At 43.2% G+C, this 24,766-nt stretch overlaps 2 long non-coding RNA genes across 2 annotated transcripts in view; one reads left to right on the top strand and one right to left on the bottom strand.

Annotated features, from left to right (window-relative positions):
- The window catches only part of LOC310687628, a 90,637-nt gene that overhangs the window by 2,640 nt on the left and 63,231 nt on the right, over positions 1-24,766 (top strand). The window lies entirely within an intron of this gene.
- Positions 4,437-11,727, bottom strand: LOC310687629. Its single transcript, XR_014516497.1, has 3 exons — positions 11,623-11,727; positions 10,325-10,378; positions 4,437-4,756 (listed from the first exon to the last, which is right to left on the bottom strand). It is a non-coding gene; the product is annotated as an uncharacterized lncRNA (long non-coding RNA).

Genomic DNA, 24,766 nt, shown 5'->3' with positions numbered 1-24,766 from the left:
CTCTGTCTGAATTGATATTGGGGACACATTCTGTGGCTACTACCGATAGGTGAGTAGTGTTGGGAAACGTTTTTTGCCCCGTGTTCCTTGCACTATGCTGTGCTGCCATGAGCGATCTTGACTTCAATGCTGTTCTACTTCTATATGAAGCCAACAGGAGTGGTCATTAGTAATTTGGGCAAAATGTCAGTAGTATCCTGTTCTGTTTCTCCATAACATCTGAATCAGAAACAACAGTGTATGATCTAGTGTTTCCCAGTTGGTGGTCTGCGGACCCCAGGAGGTCTATGGTACCATTCATGTAACAAAAACTACCATAGTGATATCAACTTTTCAAAAGTAGGGGGATCCATGGCTTGGCTTTTGAAAAACAAGGGATCTGCAGTACTTACCTAACTGGAAACCATGGATCTAGACCATTGTCTTGGTTTCATAATGGACTTGGATGAGGGAATCTAAACCAAATTTGAATCCTGGGGAAAAAGAGACACTGTAGGTAGCTTTACCGGATCTTAGAGATTGGTCAGTTGCCTGTTCTGGATGGGGTTGGACTCCATCTGAAAGAACAGTGTCATAGTGCTCCTGAGTCCATCATGGTTGCTGAAGCTTCAGGTAGCCTCAGTGGTTAGAAGTTCCTTTTATCAGCTGTAGCTATTACACCAACTATGGACACTCTTAGACAAGGATAGCTTGGCCACAGTGATTAATGCATTGGTAACTTCAATACTCCAATTACTGCAATTTATTGTGGAGCTACCCTGGGGTCCCTTCTGAAAGCTCCAACTGGTGCAAAATGCTGTTGCTGGACATTTTTGAGGATATACTACTGCCAGGATATAACTCCAGTGCTTAAAAGCTTGCACTGGCTGACTATATGCTACTGGGCCAGATTCAGAGTTCTTGCATTAATTACAAGGATACCTTAAGGACCACCTGATTCCTTATATCCCTGCCCCATTACAGGCGAGTCTTTGTTAGTAGTACCCCATTCAACTCCCACCCGGAAACCAATGTCCTCACTGTGGAAGGATGTGTGGATCCAGAATTGGCGTCCATGGTCACTTACAGACTCATTGTTAAAACCATGTTTATGGAAGACAATCTTACTCGGCTACGAGTGATCGCCAAAGAAGAAGAAGATTGCTTGGACCCAACTCTGAGGAAATCCTTCCTGGTAGAAAGCATACAGGCCTCCTTCAGTGCTTGGTCATCTCCCACCCCCCTTTCAGCAGGCACTTTAAATAAAGTTTTCTGATTTTGTAGATAATTTGACGGATTTTATCTTTAGTAAATGTATTGTATTGTATACTCCTTCTACACAACAGTGCTAAGCAGAATATAAATAGTTGAAGTAAATATTTATTTTATTGTTATTTATTTACGTTATTGCTTTTCCTATTTTTACTTTTTATTTGCTCATTTTCAGAAGGACTAAGGAGTGTGTCCCCCCCCAGCCCCCCGCTCCTAAGGGGAAAAAATTATACTGCTGGCCCTGGGGGATTCCACATACGTCTGAGTAGATTGTGGAATTGTGCTTTTGCTTAAATCAGCTGAATTGGTTAAATGCTAGCCACCCACCTCGGTGATTCTATTCTGACCTCACAGAAATATAGCAGCCTATAGATCCATAAAGGTCGAGTGTGTCTACAGCAGAGATTAATCACATTATGAACTTCTTCCCAGAATATCAGTCAGTAATTGAGCTAGTAGTTTGGCTTCAGTTGGTAGTGACAGCTGGGAATCCTGGTACTTTTCTGTAAGGGTGGGCAGCTATCCATCATAATCTTGGCAACATAAACAAAGCTTAAATGGCTGTGCCTTGAGGGACTCTGAACAAAATATTTGAGAGTTTTCAAACGGAAGCCTGAGAAAAAGAAAAACATTGAGGATTGATTGAAGATGAAACAAAAACATTGTACCACCACTGTGTCACCTCCAACCTGGGGAATTGTGGTTGTCTTGTGTCTGTGGTTGCTGCTGTTGAATGCCATGGCGATTCTCAATAAAACCTCCTTCATCAATGATATGATTGTGGATGAGGAGGCCAATCTGGTATGTATGACTGAGACCTTGGTGGGAGAGCAGAGCAGAGCAGAGTTGGTCTCACCCAGCTGTGCCTGCCAAGGTACTCAGGGCAGCATCAGGGCAGACCTGAGGGTCAGGAAAGGGAGTTGTTTTGGTCTTATAGAAATGCCACCTCTCTCTCTTGGCTCTGTGTCCAGTTAAATGGGGATCTAGAGTGTTTGTTCCTGGTGTTGGATTAGGAGTTTTTCTGGTTTACCATCCACTTCACTGCCCATCAGTTTTCCAGCCTGAGCTGACAGAGCTGGTCTCTGAGGACTCATAGACTGCTGGTTTGGGGGGGATTTCAACATCCATGCTGAATACAGTTCAGAAACTTCAATGAGTTCAGAATTCAGCAGCCAGGTTGCCCACTGGTGCAAGACAGTTTGAGCATATTGCACCAATCCTGGCCCAAGTGCACTCACTGGCTGCCAATCAGTTTCCAGGCCCAATTCAAAGTGCTGGTTTTGACCAAAAAAGTCTGAAACAACTCAGGACCACAATACCTCAAGGACCATCTCTCCCCACATGAAGCAACCCAGACCCTGAGATCATAATCTGAGGCCCTTTTTCATGTGCCCCCTCCACGAGAGGTCCAGAGGGTGGCAACACAAGAACAGGCCTTTTCTGGGGGGGGGGCTCCCCATTTGTGGAATGCTCTCCCCAGGGAGGCTCGCCTGGCACTTTCGTTACATATCTTCTCACAAATCTTTGGTTAATTACCAACCTTTGGGCTTTGAAATGTGTGTGTGTGTTTTGTTTTGTTACTGTGCAAACCACAAAATGCACTCTCCCCGACATGCAACCTTACTAGGACATTCTCCACATTTGTACAGCACCAAGCACTCACCAGCAATGAGGATGATGATTTTGAATTTCTACAGCACTGAGTACCTGGTAGCAATTATAATCAACATTTCCATGTATAGCACCAAGCACTCACCAGCACTCAGCTGGAATCGCCTATGGTCAGAGATGCCATGACACTCAAAAGCCAGTGTGGTGTAGTAGTTAAGAGTGGCAGACTAGGGCCTGGGAGACCAGAGTTCAAACTCAGCCATGGAGTTCATTGGGTGGCCTTGGGCCATTTTCTCTCTGTCTCTCTCTGCCTAAACCTACCTCACAAGATTGTTGGGATTAAATGATGAGGGGGAGCACCCATGTACCCCACATTGAGCTCCTGGAATAATAAGGTGGAGCATAAATGTGGTAAATAAATTGTGGTCCAGCAACATTTGAAATATGAAGTCAAAGTGGAGAAGGTGACCAAGGCAAAAATCAAGGAACAGGTGGGTGGGGGGCAGAGGGAATGGGTGGGCAAGGGAAGTAGGAGGAGGTGTCAAAGCAGAAGAGGAAGCTGCTGCTTCACTGCTGCTTTACAAGGTAGGGTCCTTGTAGTTGCTGTGTAAAGCAAGGGCAGCCCCAGGGCAGTAGCTTGCTTCTCCTATAGGCCTGCTGCTTTTTGGACACGCAGCGAATAGGCTTGCTGCTGTCATACATAGGCTATGAAAGCAGCAAGCCTATTCACCTAGGCCAGGGGTCTGCAACCCGCAGCTCCGGAGCCGCATGTGGCTCTTTTACACCTTTGCCGCGGCTCCGGGGCGGATACTAGCGAGGGGAGGAGGCGCATTGTGCGCCCCGACACTCCCCACTGTGGCGGGCGCTGTACTGGCTGTGACGTCGCATGGGGGCAGTGCGTGCGTTAGTCACGCACTGCCCCGACATCACCTTCCCGCCCGCTGTCAGATTGCGGCTCCTGAGATATATTTGTTTTAAATGTCACAATGGTTTTGCGGCTCCCAGTTTTTTTTCCTTCGAAAACGGGTCCAAGTGGCTCTTTTTGTCTTAAAGGTTGCAGACCCCTGACCTAGGCCAACCGCCCAGAAAGGGGCAGCACCTCAATGAAAAGGAAGGCAAAGAGAAGCCACTACCCCACTGCCACTTTGCCCAGTGGCTATGGCTACCCCACTGTGTAAAGGAGCAGCAGGGAAGCAGCTTCCTCTTCCTCCCCAGTGCCACTTCTCTTAGACATTGGCCTTGGCTCTGCATAGAGGACACAATGAAGCCAATGGCATCCCATCACAATGTAGTTCTCTTCCCCAATCCCATTGAAGTACCCTACTGAAATGACCCAAACCACCTTGGAGTCAGAGGCAGTATGCTTCATTGAGAGTCCATTTTATGAAATCTCCATTGTGTCATGAGTTAGGTGATGTCCTTATAATTTCTAATTCTAGTGTACTAAGAATTAGATGAAACACCTCAGGATAGACTTAAGTTTAATAAACTGAATCTCTTTTTTCTGCATCTATATAAAATAGCACTATTAATTATTATTATTTTACCACCAACAGTAAATTTCTCTTAACAAATATTGCCATTGTTTTAATGCACCCTCAAGAATCATAATTGGGAGGTGTTGAAATAGGAAGGTGAATTTAGGTTTCCCCCAGCCATGAAAGATTATTTTTCTTCTACTGGGCAAGTTATTACTTTACATTTCTTGAAAGGGGAACAAGATTTCACTTTCATAACCTCTTTAGATGTAACAATACTCAGATATAGTGTTAGGTTTCATAGCTGTTGCAATCACCTTTGTTCTGTTACCAGGGATGTTAATAGATAGGAGAATGAGCACATATGGTAATTTATCTCATGCCCTATGGAAGTCGCTGAGCTGTTTCTGTAGGCACTGGAATGACAAGCAACATATTACTTAACATCAGTAAAATGTCATTAGTAAATGTATTACATGCTGCCTCCTATTAATTGTAATTCTCTGCTCAGATCTTGTTTGCTAGTCCTTCAGTAGTTCCTGTAAAAGGAACTGAGGAGCGGGGGAAGCCTGCTTGGATAATTTTATTAAGTGTGAGTAGTAGGATAATTTTATCAAGTGTGAGTAGTACACATTACCAGTTTGCATACAGGGCAAATAGATCCACAGAAGACGCTATCACCATCACTCTCCATGCTGCTCTGTCCCATCTGGAGCAGCCGGGGAATTATGTGAGGCTGCTGTTTGTGGATTTTAGCTCTGCTTTTAACACTATCCTCCCCCATAGACTGGTGTCCAAGCTAGAGACGATTGGACTCCCCAACTCCACCTGTCTCTGGGTTTTGGATTTTTTGTCAGAACGTTCTCAGAGGGTTAGAGTAGGGTCACATGTGTCCACAGCCCTTAGCCTTAACACCGGCTCACCACAGGGTTGCGTGTTGAGTCCCCTGCTCTATGCTCTCTATACGTATGACTGTACAGCCATCTACTCCAGCAACAAAATCATCAAGTTTGCTGATGATACTACGGTGGTGGGGCTCATTTCAGGAGGGGATGAGTCCGCCTATCGGGACGAGGTGGAGCGGCTCTGTGTTTGGTGTGGAGAGAACAATCTGGCTCTTAATACGGCTAAGACCAAGGAATTGGTGGTGGATTACAGGGGAAAAAAGGCGGACATTCAGCCCTTGTATATCAACGGGGAACGGGTAGAGAGGGTGGCGGAATTCAGGTTTTTGGGAGTGACTATGGATCAGGGCATGACTTGGAGCGCAAATACCACTGCTCTGGTGAAGAAGGCCCAGCAGAGAATTTATTTCCTCAGACTTTTAAAAAAGAACAATCTGAGTGAGAGACTGCTGGTGTCCTTCTACCGAGGCTCCATAGAGAGCATACTTACATACTGTATTTGTGCTTGGTTCTCCAGTTGTACAGCTAGGGAGAGGAAGGTGCTCCAGAAGGTCATAACCACAGCCCAAAGGATTATTGGTCACCCTCTCCCACCTTTGGAAGAACTGTACGGTTCCCGTTGCCTTAGGAAAGCAAACAACATCCTGCAGGATCCATCTCACCCGGGATACAGTCTGTTTGCACTGCTGCCTTCTGGCAGGAGGTATAGAAACATCAAGTCAAGGACAAATAGACTGAAAAACAGTTTCTATCCAAGAGCTGTGGCCTTTTTGAATGCTGTAACTCGATAGAGTTTGATGGGTGTGGGAGTGGGTGTGGTTGGAAGGTGGTTTGTTTGGTTGTTGCTGTTGTTTTGCTTTTGTTGTTTTTAAGGGATGGCATCCAATTTCGTTGCACTTGTGCAATGTTGCACTAGTGTAATGACAATAAAGAATCTATCTATCTATCTATCTATCTATCTATTGACTCTAGCCATAGCTTCTGAAGATGAATAGAATTGTTGGATTGCATTCAAAAAATGTGATCTAAAATTTAATTTATGTAGGAGTGTCATTAAAATTGGCCATTCCAAGTGATACAAAACGTTAAGAGCATAAAGCGATAATAAATCTGAGGGAATTTTAATGATTTTGTTATAAAGAATAGTATTTCCTCACAGAATTTGACAATTGACATCTTGGCATGAAGCCAGTCTGGTCTATTCCAGTATATTCTGTAAAGTAAAGTAAGGAAAGGAAAGGAAATATTAAGCTGGGCTGCTAGGTTGGAAGTGAGGAATTTAGCATATTAAGAGATCAATATGGTGGTACTACCCTTGAGAGAAGGGATCATTACCTGGTTTTAATATGGCTATGAGGTTCAATCAGCACCACATTTCTGGAATCACACCCCATTCTAAGATTTCATTAGGTTGCTTTTAAAAAAGCAGACTCAAACCCCACTAAAAGACTTGTAAAATGCCCCTCCAAGCCCATTAATGTCTAGGATCTTGCAATTCTTTAACTTTTCAATAGCTGCACAGGGGATATAGGCTAAATTAAATAGTTATTCTGTTCCTAGCTGAAGGACTTGATTTTGAAGCGCCCTCTCCGATTGCATGGAGCCCGGACAGCCCCGTGGTTTTCCACGGATCTGAGGGCAATGAAACAATCGTTGAGACGGCTAGAGCGCCGGTGGCGGATAACTCATTCCGAATCTGACCGGACACAGGTTAGAGCTCAACATTGAGCCTACCAAGTGGCGATAGCGACAGCGAAGAAGAATTTTTTCACTGCCTCTATTGCATCTGCAGAAAACAGCAGCAGGAGACTTTTTCAGGTGGTTCACAGTTTAGCGGAACCACCTGCAATATCGGGGCCCAGTACGGGCCACATGTTCTCCTGCAATGATTTTGCAAAGTTTTTTGCAGATAAAATCGCTCAGATTTGGGAAGAAGTAGACTCCACCGTGGGAGCAGGGCCGGGGCAGGAGAGTGCTAGAGTTCTGTCTAGTCAAGTTGAGTGGGATCAATTCCAATCTGTTACCTCCGAGGATGTGGACAGGCTGCTTGGACGAGTGAAACCAACCACCTGTCTCCTGGATCCTTGCCCATCCTGGCTTATAAAAGCTAGCCGGGAAGGACTGGGCGATGGGCTTCGTGGGGTGGTGAATGCTTCCCTCCGTGAGGGAGCCTTCCCAGACCCGCTGAAAGAGGCGGTTATTAAACTGCTTCTTAAAAAAACATCTTTAGATGCGGCCACGATGGCCAATTATCGCCCAGTCTCAAATCTTCCATTCCTGGGCAAGGTGATTGAGCGAGCGGTTGCCGAACAACTCCAGGCACGCCTGGAAGAAGCGGACCATTTGGATCCCTTCCAGTCGGGATTCAGGCCTCATCATGGGACTGAAACTGCCTTGGTCGCACTGGTTGATCTCCGGCGGGCTAGGGACAAAGGTGAGAGCTGTTTCCTAATTCTGCTGGATCTCTCAGCGGCGTTTGATACCATCGACCATAGCATCCTTCTGGACCGTCTTGAGGGGCTGGGAGCTGGGGGCACTGTCATACAGTGGTTCCGCTCCTTCCTCCTGGGCCGTGTTCAGAAAGTGGTGGTGGGGGATGAGTGTTCAGACCCCTGGGCTCTCACTTGTGGGGTGCCTCAGGGTTCCGTCCTCTCCCCCATGCTTTTCAACATTTACATGCGGCCGCTGGGAGAGATCATCAGGAGGTTTGGGCTGGGTGTTCATCAGTATGCGGATGATACCCAGCTCTACCTCTCTTTTAAATCAGAACCAGTGAAGGCGGTGAAGGTCCTGTGTGAGTGTCTGGAGGCGGTTGGAGGATGGATGGCGGCTAACAGATTGAGGTTGAATCCTGACAAGACAGAAGTACTGTTTTGGGGGGACAGGAGGCGGGCAGGTGTGGAGGATTCCCTGGTCCTGAATGGGGTAACTGTGCCCCTGAAGGACCAGGTGCGCAGCCTGGGAGTCATTTTGGACTCACAGCTGTCCATGGAGGCACAGGTCAAATCTGTGTCCAGGGCAGCTGTTTACCAGCTCCATCTGGTACGTAGGCTGAGACCCTATCTGCCTGCGGACTGTCTCGCCAGAGTGGTGCATGCTCTGGTTATCTCCCGCTTGGACTACTGCAATGCACTCTACGTGGGGCTACCTTTGAAGGTGACTCGGAAACTACAACTAATCCAGAATGCGGCAGCTAGACTGGTGACTGGGAGCGGCCGCCGAGACCGTATAACACCGGTCTTGAAAGACCTGCATTGGCTCCCAGTACGTTTCCGAGCACAATTCAAAGTGTTGGTGCTGACCTTTAAAGCCCTAAACGGCCTCGGTCCAGTATACCTGAAGGAGCGTCTCCACCCCCATCATTCTGCCCGAACACTGAGGTCCAGCGCCGAGGGCCTTCTGGCGGTTCCCTCATTGCGAGAAGCAAAGCTACAGGGAACCAGGCAGAGGGCCTTCTCGGTAGTGGCGCCCGCCCTGTGGAACGCCCTTCCAGCAGATGTCAAAGCGATAAACAACTACCTGACATTCAGGAGACATCTTAAGGCAGCCCTGTTCAGGGAAGTTTTTAACGTGTGATATTTTATTGTATTTTTGGTTTTTATGGAAGCTGCCCAGAGTGGCTGGGGAGGCCCAGCCAGATGGGCGGGGTATAAATAAATTATTATTATTATTATTATTATTATTATTATTATTATTATATTGATCCTTTTAAAAAATGGCTTATGCTACCAGAGCCTGGTATATCAGACAGGGCTGGCTGTTTCATGGAGCAGAGTGAGACAGCTGCTTCACAAGGCAAATTGTAAGGGGAAGAAAGTGGCTAGAAATGTGTGCTATATGGTCTGCCCTACAGCCTCTATGCTAGCTTGCTGTCCGAGTGTGTGGTGGAGGACTCTGTTCTATCGCCAATGCTGAAGTAATATTCAGCTATCAGTCTACTTACATTTTTTGGTACAGAATGGGGAATATACCATATTGTCATTCACCTCAGGCAACAAAATGGCTTGGGCCACTCCTGATGTCAGAAGTAACCCATCCAGGGGGTCCCTGGCACCATTCACATAACAAAAACTACCATTGATATATTATTATTATTATTATTATTATTATTATTATTAAAAAAGGGGTCTGTGGCTTGGCTTTTGAAAAACAGTACTAAATGGGGACCACTAGTCTAGGCAATAGTCTTGATATACCGGTATCTGTTTCTATATTGATACAAGAACCTTGAACCTGTCCTAGAAGCATCGGGACAGCGAGTGCAGATGATTTATCAGACGTGTCACTTTAGCTTTCTGGTCTGTGTTTGACAAATATTTATCACTGTACTTATGACTTGTCAGGGTTTCCAGGAAGTATCAGGGTACAGTTGGACATTTATTGCCATGGACTGCAGATATGCATCTCAGGTCACAATGATCATACTGTCAGTGCTGCAGCTTGTGAGGAAAGCTGTGGAATGCATTTAATGTATGAGATGACACATTTGGGTGTCTCCATACCACAGGGTCCAGATTACTTACTTACTTATTGCATTTATATTCGTCCAAGGAGCTCAAGGTGGCATGCATAGTTCTCCCTCACAATAACCCTGTGAGGTGGATTAGTGAGTGACTGGCTTAAGTGAGCTTTATAGTTGAGTAGGGATATAAACCTTGGTCTCTCAGGTCTGACACTCTTAACTGCTACACCACAGTGGCTATAATCTACTCTATATCTATATCTATATCTATATCTATATCTATATCTATATCTATATCTATATCTATCTATCATTCCCATGATCCACTAAATTATTTTAAATTTACAAAGAAAAAGTGTATGTATTCTCAGATATGCTTGGCAGTACAGTCATAACTAATAATTTATTCAGTGATTTGGATATGAGCACTTGCTTAAGAACATCCAAAGTGCATTGCTGGATCAGGCCAAGGTTTACCTAGTCCAGATTTTTTTGTAGGAATCGCAGCAACCAGGAGGCACTACTAGGAAGCTCACCACTAAATGCAGAATACTTCCTCACCTTGCCATAAAATATGCAGTTTACATTAAACATTTCCACAATAAGATTTTACTTACTTTGATTTGGCCACAAGATGGCACTCCAAGACAACAGCTCCCATGTTTCCCTGCCTGCAGATGGATCAAATTGATTAATATTTGCAGACAGTTCTTGAATATGAAATATTAATTATATTGAAGATATTTCTTATTTTAATATATTGGGACCTTGGTATAAAATAATTAAATAGGTCTTGCATTCTCACAAAATAAATAAAAACATTTATTTTATTTATTTATTTAAAATAAATAAATATTCATTCAACAAGAAGGCCTCCATGGAGGTCAAAGCCATTAAGAAATCAACATACAATAAAATCACAATAAAAAAATACAATTAGTCGCATGTTAATACATTAGTAAAATAGGCTGCAGTTCAAAAGCAATGCTCTGATTTACATGCAGTACTAGTGATTTTCTGAAAATATTGTAATTTGCATTATTCCATTATTTAGCTATTGTTCAAAAATACTTTTCACATTTTTATTCCAGTCTCATACAAGTGGTGACCATTTTGTGTGTGTTCAATTGACACACAACTACCGATGTGTGGGTTGTTTTGGACCCAGAAGAGAGCAGAACAGGGGCGGAAAAGCGTAGGCTTATGCGTGCTCAGCCAACCTGCTGGCGGGGAGGGGGGCAGGAACGCAAACCTCTCCCCCAATTGGAGGTTGCCTGTATAGGATAACCTCTTTCGAGCAACTTTGTGAGGTAGGTTAGATTTAGGGGTAATCATTTGCCCCAGCAAAGAGCTTCATGGCTGGGTGGAAATTTGAATTCTGGTCTTCCCAGTTCCATCCAAACACTCAGGATTTTCTGAGGGAAGCCATGGCAAATGAAGTGAAATGAAGCCAGCATATGCTTGCAGTGTAATAGGGCCTTATTCTTTCTTGCAGGAGTTGAAGTCAGTTGTTATACAGTGGTACCTCGGGTTAAGTACTTAATTCGTTCCGGAGGTCTGTTCTTAACCTGAAACTGTTCTTAACCTGAAGCATCACTTTAGCTAATGGGTCCTCCTGCTGCCGCTGCACCGCCGGAGCCCAATTTCTATTCTCATCCTGAAGCAAAGTTCTTAACCTGAAGCACTATTTCTGGGTTAGCAGAGTCTGTAACCTGAAGTGTATGTAACCTGAAACGTATGTAACGTGAGGTACCACTGTATTGGCATATAGCAAGTCCCATTCACAAACACCCTCAGCAATACGAAAGTCATCTCTCTGTGATATGTGAATGGAACTTAAGGCTCTTCACTTTCAGTTTCCTGAAGTGAAGAGTGGCAAAATGAGACAAGTTTCATACACTGCTGAGTACAGTACTTAGAATTAGAGTTGACTCCAGAGCGAGAAGCTGAGGTGTGCCCTGTTCTCAGGATATGAGTCACTCCATCTAGAGGCAGCTGTTGTTAGTGAGAGATCCTTTCTTCTGTACTGAAAAAAATTAGTGTTGTGTCTTTGCTTAACAATGCTGCCATTGTTACCAAAGCCTGATGTAGAATAAGCACCATTTGTTTTAAGCTCAGTGGGCTTTTGGTGTATGGAGTTTAGGGATTGGCTTAAGCAGCTGGGTCTGGCACAGAATATCGTCAAACGTCTATAGGAAGTTTGGGTTTGGGCCCAGCTCTGAATCCTGTATTTCAGGTGTCTTATCCTTTGGAATTACTTAGCGATGGAACTGTGGTGATTTTGTAATTTAAAAGTCTAAGACATAAACAGTTTCGATAAATTTTCTTCTCACACGTAGACAGAATTGCTTAAGTCAAAGCATAATTGACCCTTTCCAACTTTAGTAGTATTTTTCAACAATATTTGTATGTGATTATTTGTGACAGAAGGTAGACAGGTTGTTTGGCATCCATCTGTCTCAGGAGACAATGGAAGTGTCTGGCTTCAGGGGTGAAGGCAAACTGTTGTAGAGTTAGAGTGCCTGCTGTGGTTGTAGAGACCAATATGGGGAATGATCACACATGTTTTGTAGCAGCTGGGGCAGATGAAGACGTTTGTTTGTGCTGATGTAGGTTTACCGTGGCATTCCTTCTTTCTACACTCCTCCCAGCAGTCATTGCATGAACCTAACCATGTGCTGTGCTGGGAGAAAAGGATTTCCTTTCTTGCTGGGCAATACAGAAAAGCTCCCCCCACAGCCTTTATGGAGAGCTACTCTTAAGGTTGGGTTAAACCACTGAGCCTAGGGCTTGCCGGTCAGAAGGTCAGCGGTTCAAATCCCCACAGCGGGGTGAGCTCCTGTTTCTCGGTCCCTGCTCCTGCCAACCTAGCAGTTCGAAAGCATGTCAAAGTGCAAGCAGATAAATAGGTACCGCTCCAGCGGGAAGGTAAACAGCGTTTCTGTGTGCTGCTCTGGTTCACCAGAAGTGGCTTAGTCATGCTGGCCACATGACCCGGAAGCTGTACGCCGGCTCCCTTGGCCAGTAAAGCGAGATGAGCACCGCAACCCCAGAGTCGTCCACGACTGGACCTAACGGTCAGGGGTCCCTTTACCTTAACCTTACTCTTAAGGTTGCATATTCAAATACACACCCCACTGAGAGCGTGGAAACGAAGTGCATATTTTGATGCAGTTTCCAAAGTGCTTTTTGATGCATATTTAATTTCCAGCTGTACTGTAATTCAGGGATGATTGGAATTAAAGGCCAAAAGGAATAGTGAGCTACCAAGAGCAGTCCCCTCTTAATCCCAGGGCTTTTGCTTACACACATGCTCTGCTTCTTTCATGTTACAATCACTAACACTCTGCCTGTCTTCCTGCTTGGAGTCTACATTGCTAGGGAGACAGCTTTTTTCAAGCAATGATAAGTAATGATATTCAGTCAGTGACAAGACCCACACATCCTCTACATAGCCTTCTTTCCTTGACATTAGAAACTGCAGATCAGGGCTGCAATTTGTACAAAGGGGTTCACTTCAGACCTATGCACACAACCAATCCACTGCAAACACTTCAAGACATTCCCCCATCTTTACTCTGATTAGTGTCCTTGGACCAATCAATATTCATTCTGGATGCTTTTGGACAATCAGATTACTGCTCCTGCATTTCTGTTCTGAGAGAGACGAACTTGGCCAACACAACACTTTGGAGACATGACAGGAAGCTGCAGAAGGAAGAAGCAGATTGTGTTGTTTTCATGGGCGTAGTCAGGATTTATTTTAGGGGGGGCAGGCATATGCTAGGGGGGCAGAACCGAGTTATCTGTGACACAATTGGTCAGTTAGTTAAGTATTTCTATGTATTTACAGTGGTACCTTGGGTTACAGATGCTTCAGACTACAGGCGCTTCAGGTTACAGACGCTTCAGGTTACAGACTCTGCTAACTCAGAAATAGTACCTCAGGTTAAGAACTTTGCTTCAGGGTGAGAACAGAAATCGTGCTCCGGCGGCAGCAGGAGGCCCCATTAGCTAAGGTGGTGCTTCAGGTTAAGAACAGTTTCATGTTAAGAACGGACCTCCAGAACAAATTAAGTTCTTAACCAGAGGTACCACTGTACTTTATTTGGAGGGCAGCTGCCCCACCCCCCGTACCTCCCTGGCTACACCCATGGCACCTTAAAAAAAAAAACGGGCAGGGATCTGGTTTCTGTGCTGTGCTGGGAGATAAGGGTTTCCTTCCTTACATTGCAAGATAGAAAAGCTCTCCCCATAGCCCTTAGTCTCACTACTGTGGCCCTCGTGAGTGCCCTCTCACACATAGTACAGTCAAACCTTGCTTGTCAAACATACGGTAATCCTTACCGGAAGCCCGTTCAGCTTCTGAAATGTTCAACAACTGAGGCGTTCCTGCACTCAAGTGGAAACCTCAGGCATTCAGAGGTTTGACTTGAACACAAATACTGTACTGTAGAGAAAAACTCCAGATGAATGTAACTGGATGCTATGTTTCTCCATGTTTGAGCCCACACAATGGCAGTGAAAGCAGCAAATAAGTTATTTTTCTCCACCTCACTTTATGTTATTCAACAGAGGGGGTTTTTTAAAAAATAATTTAAGATCGTTTACATGCTGGTCCAACTGTCTTGTCCATTTCTGTTGTATGAGTTTCAATTGGTGCAGCTCAAGGTGTAGACTAGATGCTAGGCCAGGTTCACCCAGTAACATGCCACTCATGGTTGAAATAAGTAGGGCAGGGACACCTGAGTAGGCCAGGAGAGTGATTTTTGTTAATTTTTACAGGTTGCTTGTTTTTAGCATTATATGGCTTTGTTATTGTTTGGTTTGAAATTTTGTATATTTCTTTTATATTTTATTCTTTTATATTATATATATTTTCATATTTATGTATGTTGAGAGCCAGTGTGGTGTAGTGGTTAAGAGCGGTAGTCTCGTAATCTGGGGAACCGGGTTCGCGTCTCCGCTCCTCCCCATGCAGCTGCTGGGTGACCTTGGGCCAGTCACACTTCTTTGAAGTCTCTCACCTCACAGTGTGTTTGTTGTGGGGGAGGAAGGGAAAGGAGAATGTTAGACGCTTTGAGACTCCTCAAAGGGAGTGAAAGGCGGGATATCAAATCCAAACTCTTCTTCTCTTCTTGCCTTGGGTCATTGCTAAGAAATGTGACATTAGGATTTTAATAAATAATAGTACTAATAAAAAATTAAAATGTATCAGAAAAGTTGGTGCTTTGCTGTTACTTGTTGTGGGGGTATTTCCCCATGTTTCTGCTTATCTCATTATTTGTTATAGTGCTTGCTATATGAGCTGTCATTTACTGGGGTTTATGAAATAGAGGATGGGCTTCCCACTCACGGAATTGCTATAAATTAGTTACCATGTTTGAAATAAGTTATCCTTTGGAAGAGAGCATGAAAAAAATATTAATAAAATAAAAATAATGATAATCCATTTCCTTGAAAGCACCCTTTCTTAACTGAATGTATTAGCATATAATTCCAGTGAGAGCTTTCAGATAATTTTCTTTTAATTTTTCATGAAATTACTTTTGAGCTTATTTACTACGGTGCAGCTACAAATAACTTCATTAAATAGATGTTCTGCCACTAAAGCAAGCTGTTACTTGCAATTGTATGTGAAATGTAAATAACCTTAAGGCATCATATTTGAAGGAGAAATTCCAGTCACTTAGCATACATAGTATATTAACATTGCTAACATACAATGAAAATATTTGATGAACTATGTACAAGATGCTTGCCCATCTGGGTTCATCGAGGATTAGGGCGAAAGAAGAATTCAACAATTGCATTGGATAAGTATATATATTTATAAAATTCTGTAAGAATTACATGGACTTATTTTAATGAAAATAAGTATATTGATTTGACACTTAAAAATTCTGTAAAGACGCAATCAATATTTTCTGAAATTATAGCATTTCTAAGTTTCGTTTTGAGGGCTGAGCTGGGCAACAATGATTTGTGCACAGATCATATCTCTGAGTAATAACAGCAGTGAAGCGAGCAGAACAGAACTGGAGCCCTGGGGGAGAGAAGGATCAATTCAACTCATTCCCCCAATGAGAATCACCCCCCTGAAGCTGCTGCTTGCTTCCTTTGTGGAAAACTTGTGTTTACAAAGCCTATACCTATAATTTTTCACTAATACAGGGTTTCCCAAACTTCTGTTTTTGGACTATGACTCCCATCATCCCTAACTAGCAGGACCAGTGGTCAAGGATGATGGGAATTGTAGTCCAAAAACAGCTGGAGACCCACATTTGGGAAACCAAATAGAAGCATTGGTAAAGGAGTAGGGTGGGGGTCACAGGCAAAAAAAAAAAAAAAAAGGCATAGAGGAAAGGAAACACACACACCCTGATAAATGTCAGCTGCCATTTCCTCAAATTTAAAGACATGGAGATCTGATCAGCAGAATGAACAGAGAGGTGCCTAGGATGCAGCTTGGCCAACTTTTTGCTTTTTGGAATCACTGAAGTAATTCACTTCAGTGAATTCCTCTCCACACAAGGCAATTTGAAGAAAGCGAAGTAATGCACCTTACCATAAAAGGAGTGTCGCTTCCGGAAGACCATTTGATGAAGTCATACCATCTAAAGGAGGGGCAGAAAACTACTAAGTTAACTCCAAGTTTAATATTGCCCCAGTACACTTCCATTGTAAGCCCTGTTTCTTGGCTGTGCGGCTTTAGGCTTCAGGTAGGGGCTGATAGGACTGGAATGCTGCCTCATGAAAAAAGCTTCCCATGTTTAGACAGTGCACACTAAACCTGTAAAGCTCATTCTTTCCATTAAATAATTATGGGCACCTCAGTTTGCTAAGAGTTGCTGAGAATTGTAACTATGAGAGGTTAACTACAGCACCCATGACTGTTTGAGAGAAATAATGTGTGTTAACTGTGTTTTAAGCCATGCTTCTCTCTGATATGATTGTTTTCTCAGCTAGAACTTTTCCCCCTGATACCTAATTTTCTATTTTAAGGGTTTGGGAGCCAGGTTAAGGGAACCAGATGAAGATGCTGCTGATCATTTCAGCCCCAAGTGAAATCTAAAGCAGTCTAGACACAGGTTTATCACCTTAGGGAGAACTAGGTCAAATAGCTTTCCCCCCGCAAAGTGATATAATTGCATCACATACTGCATCACTAAGTCATCTGTATCAATCTGCCAAATGGTAAGCAGGATTTCCAAAACATCAGATGCAAATGTTTGGTAAAATAATTGTATAGATACAGGTATGAGGAGTTTTCTTCTAATTTTGAATTTCTATGTAGTATTTGAGGTAGTTGAATTAAAAAAAAAGCTCAACTCAACTTCACCCAGCAGATAAATTATATTCAGTTAAAATAACAATGCACTGAAAAAGAAAAAGATTCCACTAAGTGATAGTAATGATGTTTCAGCTTACTATTTGCATTTTGAAAAAGCCATTTAACCCTTCTACCTGACCAAATAAGTGAACATTAAGATCAGTTTCCTTTTTAAAATTTATTTTCTGTATAGATAGAGATGCTTAATTTGCATGCATTTTACTCCGTGAATGTTGTGTTAATGTGAATGAAATACATTTACAATGTGTAAATAGTTGACTCAAAGCACCAGTTCAGTTCGCATGAATAGGCCTTTTAAGCTTCTTTGCCCTTTCTGCCCTGTGGTTGAATAGATAAATAAAGAAAAGGCGCCCTTATTATTTTTTGCAGAGTCTTAATTTAAAGATCTTTGCTAAATCAACTAAACTCAGCCTTCACATTTTTACCCTATCACTTACTGCTGCTTAAGTTGCTTGGCACAAATTCTATAAATAACTTGCTGAAAGAGCTCTATTTTCAGGGTGTGTTAAAACTAGACTCTCTGTTATGTCCCAACAACAGCAGGGTCTTTCCCAGACATACAACATGAAGTCTTGAAGCTGATGTGATAAAGCTTCCTGATTGGTATAATTAGATGGATGGAGCTTTTATCCTTTGACTTTTTTCCCTTCAGTAGCGTAAATCCCAGAGAATGGGAGGATAATCTGTGAAGCATTCCCACAGGAGTAAAAAGAATTTTCAGAACCTACCATTTTAATATTCTATATAGATAAACTGGACTAATTATTTAGAACCAGCTCATTTGCTGTAAGCTTCTGTTTCGTGAAAGGCAAAAATGTTCTTGTCATAAAAAATAAAACTATATCCTTAGCAAACAACCACATACCTTATATGGCAAAGCATATATAGTTATTTTCATGTAGAGAGTTAGGCAAATTTTTCAGGTTGTATTTTGTAGCATATCTTATTATCATGGACAAAATATACAAATATTAAAATGATTGACACTGAATTGGCAGGATGGGATGAAATTACTTTAGTGTTCGTATTGGGCTTCCACAATGGCTTCCACAACCCAGGAAGCTGAAGATAGCTTATTTAACAGCACAATTCTACACTTGTTTACTCAGAAGTTTGGCTTGACATGGTATGTGAACCATCCCATTGAGTTCAGTGGGGCTAGCTTCCAGGAAACTAGGTACTGTACTTGCTTACAAAATCCACATTTTCTCTAAATGCTTTGTCCCCTAGCAGTCCATACCAAGCGGTTTGCATTCGGGCATGTTTTCAAACCCAGAGTTTCTATGTCCATACCTGGTGGGTGTCTCCTTTTTTCACACAGCACTGTTTCTTGTGATGCCTGTCTCTAAGTCAGGGGTCTGCAACCTTTAAGACAAAAAGAGTCACTTGGACCCGTTTCTGAAGGGAAAAAAACTGGGAGCCGCAAAACCAGGAAGGTGACGTCTGGACGGTGCGTGACTAACGCACCCACCGCCCCATGCGACGTCACAGCCAGTACAGCGCCTGCCACAGTGGTGAGTGTCGGGGCGCACAATGCGCCTCCTCCCCTCACTAGTATCCGCCCCGGAGCTGTGGCAAAGGTGTAAAAGAGCCACATGCAGCTCTGGAGCCGTGGGTTGCAGACCCCCGCTCTAAGTCTACCTCTGTACAAACCACTTATTCCACAACCAACTGAGCAATGCCAGCAACTAGGAACAAAGGGAGGCTTGGGAGGGAGTGAATTTGAACCATCCACACTGGAAGACCTGGGGCAAGGAGCCCGCGAATTGTTGAGTAATAGTTTACTTTCCTATACTGTTGCTCTCCTATACTGATATTCAAAACGTAGGGAATCTCCAGATACTGGGGAAGAGAAAGTGTGGGACAGCGTTGGTTGGAAAATAGCACCCCATGGACAAAGCTGAAGTAAAAGAGGCACGAGGGGTTCACAATCCACATTAAGCTGAGGTATGAGTTAGGTTCATGGTTTTAATAGTTATAATAGTTCATTTTGGACACCTGCTTTGTTTAATTTGTCGGGGAGAGTCTCAGAATTTTAAACTGTTGCTTTTGACATTCTAACCTAGAGGATTTCAATCAGTGTTGAAATCTGAGAGTTACTGTTTCAGCTTCTGTTATATTGGCGCAGATGAGGTCTGCTTAGCGCTATCATATTATAGGAAGTTTCCTTACGGCATATAGACTGCTGACAATGGACTGCTATTTATTGTGAAGGGCATTTTAAATTACATTGCTCTCTCTTCTAATTTGCACAAAATATTACAACCTCAAACCAGGTTGAGAATTCTGGATTTGGAAAAGTTATGAGGAGCATGATGTGCAATACAAGAACACAACTGAGGGAACAGGGATCAACCTTCTAATGTATTTATAGTTCATGGATGAACAACTTCCTTCAGTTAATTCTTCTTTTTCCTCAACTTCCACCGATTTAACTTTGAGGAACTGGATATGAGCATTTGGAACCCTGGCCACCTGCCAGAAGCATGCTCCAGCCGCCTCTCAAGTGTCCCTTATTATTAGGGAAACAAAAGGGGGAAATCCCAGAGGTGGTTGTGCAAACGTTTTGAATAAAAATCTCTCTTTAAATGCTCAACACATTTGGAGTCATTTCAGGTTCCTCCTCAGGGAATTTTAAGACTGCTACAAGGGGATACCATTTCCACTCTTCTTAAATACAAGAGCACCAAGGAGGTTGAGAGAAGAAAAGGAAATATTATATCTCCACAGAGCACTTTCAAGTCTAAAAGCAGATACATACTGGATTTAATATTGCAGAAGGGCAAATCCAGACATGGAAGTAAATTCTTTGTCTGCTTATTAACAGCTGTTAATAATGATGTTGTTTATTTGATCCACTTGCAATTTTTTTAAAGATTTTGTTTACCTCACCCTCTTTTGAGATAATGTTGACTTAAAAATGTAACAGTAGGACTATTTACATTGGGGCCAGTGATGTTTACTTTCTGTTATGCTAATATTTCCTATAACTGTCATATGGATAAAATATAGGCACACTGTAGATCGAGGTGGGATGGATTTTTTCAGCTGAAGGACTGTGTTCTACATACCAAAAGTATGCATGGCCAAAGTAAGAGGGCCCCCACACATATTCACTATGCCACACACAGGCATACAGTCATATCTCGGGTTGAATATGCTTCGAGTTGAGCGCATTTGAGTTGCGCTCTGCGGCAACCCGGAAGTAACGGAGCGCGTTACTTCCGGGTTTCGCCACTTGCGCATGTGCAGACGCTCAAAATGACGTCACGCGCATGAGCAGAAGTGGCAAAAAGCAACGCGTGCGTGCGGAGACGTGCCATCTCCAGTTACGTTTGCTTCTAGATGCGAACGGGGCTCCAGAGCGAATCCTGTTTGTATCTAGAGGTACCACTGTACCTACATACACACACTATCTATCTATCTACCTATCTATCTATCTATCTATCTATCTATCTATCTATATCATCTATCATCTGTATAAAATATGCACACACCCCTTCATTCATAATGTGTGAATGGTTTTAATAAAAAGTGAACATGAAGCCTAGATTAGGATCCTGATGGGGGTGTAGAGGAATAACCCCTTCTCTCCCCCCCCCCCCATGTTTTCCCAGTCTAAATATGGTCTCTTGCACTTGCCATTTGCATTGGAAAGAAAACGTGCATTTGCCAATGGAAGCTTGCTTTCCAATGCAAATGACATGCGCCAATGGGAGATTTCTTTCCAATGCAAATAGCAGATGTTTAATATTTGGAACAATAGTAGGACACAATGAGTTAAAGTCCTCTAGTCCTTGCCAAAATCCCAATCTGGATTGGGGCCCCCTTTGCCTGATATTTACCCATTCACATAATTACTCACTGTGTGAACAGTGTCACATCTACTTTGGCCCTGAGATGCATGTGAAGGAAACAAGTCGTGTTGCTTAAATTAAAAGCTATTTGCCCTTTTTTTTACAACAGCAAAATGGGACAAAGTATAATTCGTTTTTCTTTATTTAATTTAATAAAATGTATGTATATACTGCTTAATTTAAAAAGCTTCTTTATAAAATATAAAATAGACATTAAATCTACTGATAAAATCAGTTGTTAAAACAAGTTTGCTTCAATTATATCATTACATAAAGCCATAGAAAGAAGCAGCACCACTATCTCATTATACCTCACAATTGCAGTATAAGTATGCAGTTTAAACGGCTTCCAATTAAAATTACACTAAATCCCTTCTGACCCCATTCTTTTCATTCCTCTGAAAATGGAATGTTTCTGAAGCAATAATGGCTGCAAACACTGTTGAATGTATTCACCTTCCTAGGGCATTGCTTTCAATATGTATTAAATATTTTGCAAGTTACAGTATACTAGGCATCTCCATTTGCTTAAGGAATCTGTAGAATGTTATAGCAGAGCTAGGCAGTTGTGCCTTTTTTGTTTTAGATCTAAGGGCTGTATAAAAAATATGTACAATGAACTGCATAATCGTAGTCAAATTTGTATTTTGTTTGATAGCATCTTGAGGATGTTGGCTCTTGCTTCTTGCAGATGTCATGACAGTCCAGAAACATATTGAATGTGGGATTTGTTTTACATGCACTTTCTCTGATTCCTCATTGTTAGCTCGCTTGCATACCTCTACAACCTTGACAACTGGAAACTTTTCCCCCACAAATAGAATTGTCCAGATTGTGCAAAGAAGCATGGGAAAGTGCACCGGGGTAGCAGATATAATTCAAGGACTCCATGCTGTCCTTTCCAGTATTGCAGTCAGTGCTGGATTTACATAAAAGCTAAACTAGCTATAGCTTAGGGCCCCACCCTCTTGGGGGCCCCCAAAAAATTTAAAGGGAAAAACTGGATGTACATTTCCAAAATATAAGCTAAAAAACAAATAAAATAAAACCTACATACAGCAACAGTGTTTTGTGTTGCGTAGGCTCCTATTTGTTATGTGCAAATGGCTTTAGATACCTACTAGGTCCATAAATTACCATATAGCATATATTCAACACAAAAAACAGCAACTAGTTGTTGTTGTTGTTTTTTAAATGTATTTTTATTAAAGATTTTCTTGATTTACAAAGGTAAGTGCAATGTCTCTCTCATATTTCCCCCCCATGTAACATTTTTTTTTTTTTACAAATCGGTTTCATTTGTTGAGACATTAGGAAGAATGGGGGAAAGAGGTGGAGGGGGGAAAGATGAGTGGGGGTGGGGTGGGGTGGTGATGTTTCTATTTTACTTAATATATGAGGGGGTTTTGTGTCAGCGTTGCTTGTGCAGGTTCTCTGCTGTTCACTTGTGTTCCTTTGGTGGTGAGAGAGGTTGGGGTTGGCCTAGGGCAGGGGTCGGCAACCCGCGGCTCCGGAGCCGCATGTGGCTCTTTTACACCTTTGCCGCGGCTCCGGGGCGGATACTAGCGAGGGGAGGAGGCGCATTGTGCGCCCCAACACTCCCCACTGTGGCGGGCGCTGTACTGGCTGTGACATCGCATGGGGGCGGTGCGTGTGTTAGTCACGCACCATCCCGACGTCACCTTCCCGCCCGCTACATTGTAAGGGGCATGTACGCTGGTCACTGCATTGAAAGGGGGCATGTACGCTGGTCACTGTTTTGAAGGGGAGTGAAGAACACACACACAAAAAAAGGTAACTTGTTAATTTAACGTTTATTTCTGTGAGGAGGAGTAATTCTGAGGGGTCAAACAAAGAAATAATAAAAAAGTGACAAAAAAGTTATTTTTATAATGACGAGTTTTGTGGCTTCCAGTTGTTGTTTTTCTTCGGAAACGGGTCCGAGTGCCTCTTTTTGTCTTAAAGGTTGCAGACCCCTGGCCTAGGGTGTGGTTGTTTGTTTGTGATTGGCTGTGGTGATCTTTGTTTTCATGTGTGAGTGGGGTGGGTGGGTGTTTTGGATCAGGTTAGCCATATTGATTTGTATGCTGTTGATGGATTTTTGTCATTTCTTGTTGGGCTGTGTTTGTGATAAAGGGAAGCCATACCAGGGTGAAGGCGTCTTCATGACAATTTGTTGTTGACAAAGGACAGCTGGACATACAAAGGGCCCCATTACCTTCAGTAGCTTAGGGCCTCATCAAACCTAAATCCAGCCCTGATTGCAGTGTTGTTTTTCACTCTCCATTTGTGAGCATTAGACAGAGACTGCACACAGGAGGCTTCCTTATGTCATTGGTCTGTCTAGTTCAATACTGTCTTTTACAGTGACTGGCAGTGGTTCTCATGGGTTTCAGACAGGGGAAGTTCCTAGTCTGACGTGGAGATGCCAGGAACAATCCAGGCACCTCCTGCCTGAGAAGCAGAAGCTCTCCCAATGAGCTACATGTGTTGGGTGCTTCAGGTGGTAAATGCTGTAGGATGGACAGTGGTGGTGAGGAGTGGGAGGACAGAGCTGTGTGTGATGCTCGGAGCTGAATGTGCCCTGCACCCTGGTCTGCTGCTCACAGTTGTGGTGGAGGACACTGTCTCATTACCCGTGGTGAAGCAAGATTCTATTGCCATTCCAATCATCTTCTCTAGTTGTGATAGGGTGGTGGGCAGCTTGACCTTTTCCACAAAAATCAATGTATATTGGGCCAGCCTTTTGACTGGCAGATGAGAAAGATAAGAATGAAAGATAAGAAAGAACTGGAGACATTAAAAGTATCTTATAATGATTTGTTTATTTTCAAAGGTACAGTGGTGCCTCGCAAGACGAAAATAATCCGTTCCACGAGTCTCTTTGTCTAGTGGTTTTTTCGTCTTGCGAAGCAACCCTATTAGCGGCTTAGCGGATTAGCGCTATTAAAGTCTTAGCGGCTATTAAAGGCTTAGCGGCTATTAAAGGATTAGCGGATTAGCGGCTAAAAAGCTATTAGCGGATTAGCGGCTTAGTAAAAAGGGGGGGGGAGCGAAAAAAAATCGGAACACTTGCAAGACGTTTTTGTCTTGCAAAGCAAGCCCATAGGGAAAATCGTCTTACGAAGCAGCTCAAAAACGGAAAACCCTTTCGTCTAGCGGGTTTTCCGTCTTGTGAGGCATTCGTCTTGCGGGGCACCACTGTATAGGATACAAAGACCAGTACCCAGGTACTCAGTGGTAGAAAGTCAGATTGTGCTGACTGGCCCTGCCATGGCTATTGCACTTGCTGTTGCTCTCCACCACTTCATAGAATCATAGAGGTGGAAGGGACCCAAGGGTCACGTAGTCCAACCCACTGCAATGCAGGAATCTCAGCTAAAGCATCCATGACAGACACAAGGAAGGTAATTTCTGCAAAGGAGAGCCCACTGTTTGAATCCATTGTTCTCAAATATACATACATACATACATACATGGTTGCAGGGCAGAGCTGGTGGCGGGATGCTGATATGGAGCAGAATGCTTAAATGGGGCCCCAGTCAATGTGCAATCTAGCATAAGCTTTTATGGAAGAAGACAGAACAGCATGCTCCCTCTGTAGCTGTCAATAACCTTGCCAGGGAATTTCTGGATGCTGTTGTGGAAAATAATCCTGTGTTTTGGGTTGCCTTTGATGACAGATTCACGTAGAGCAGACCATGACAGACTACCTCCTTGCTGAGGTGGATTGCAGACAGCACAATAAACTACCCCAACATCTGTACTGGCTCCGTCCCTAAAGTCTTTCGGGGTGTGAGCATTGGTCTAAAAAACACTTGGCAGCTTCGATTCTAAATGCCCCAGAG

Source organism: Podarcis liolepis, assembly GCF_965112155.1.
Source record: "Podarcis liolepis genome assembly, chromosome: 10".
Taxonomy (NCBI): Eukaryota; Metazoa; Chordata; class Lepidosauria; order Squamata; family Lacertidae; genus Podarcis; species Podarcis liolepis.
Note: the sequence above shows the minus strand (reverse complement) of the source record. Positions and strands in the feature narration are given on the sequence as shown.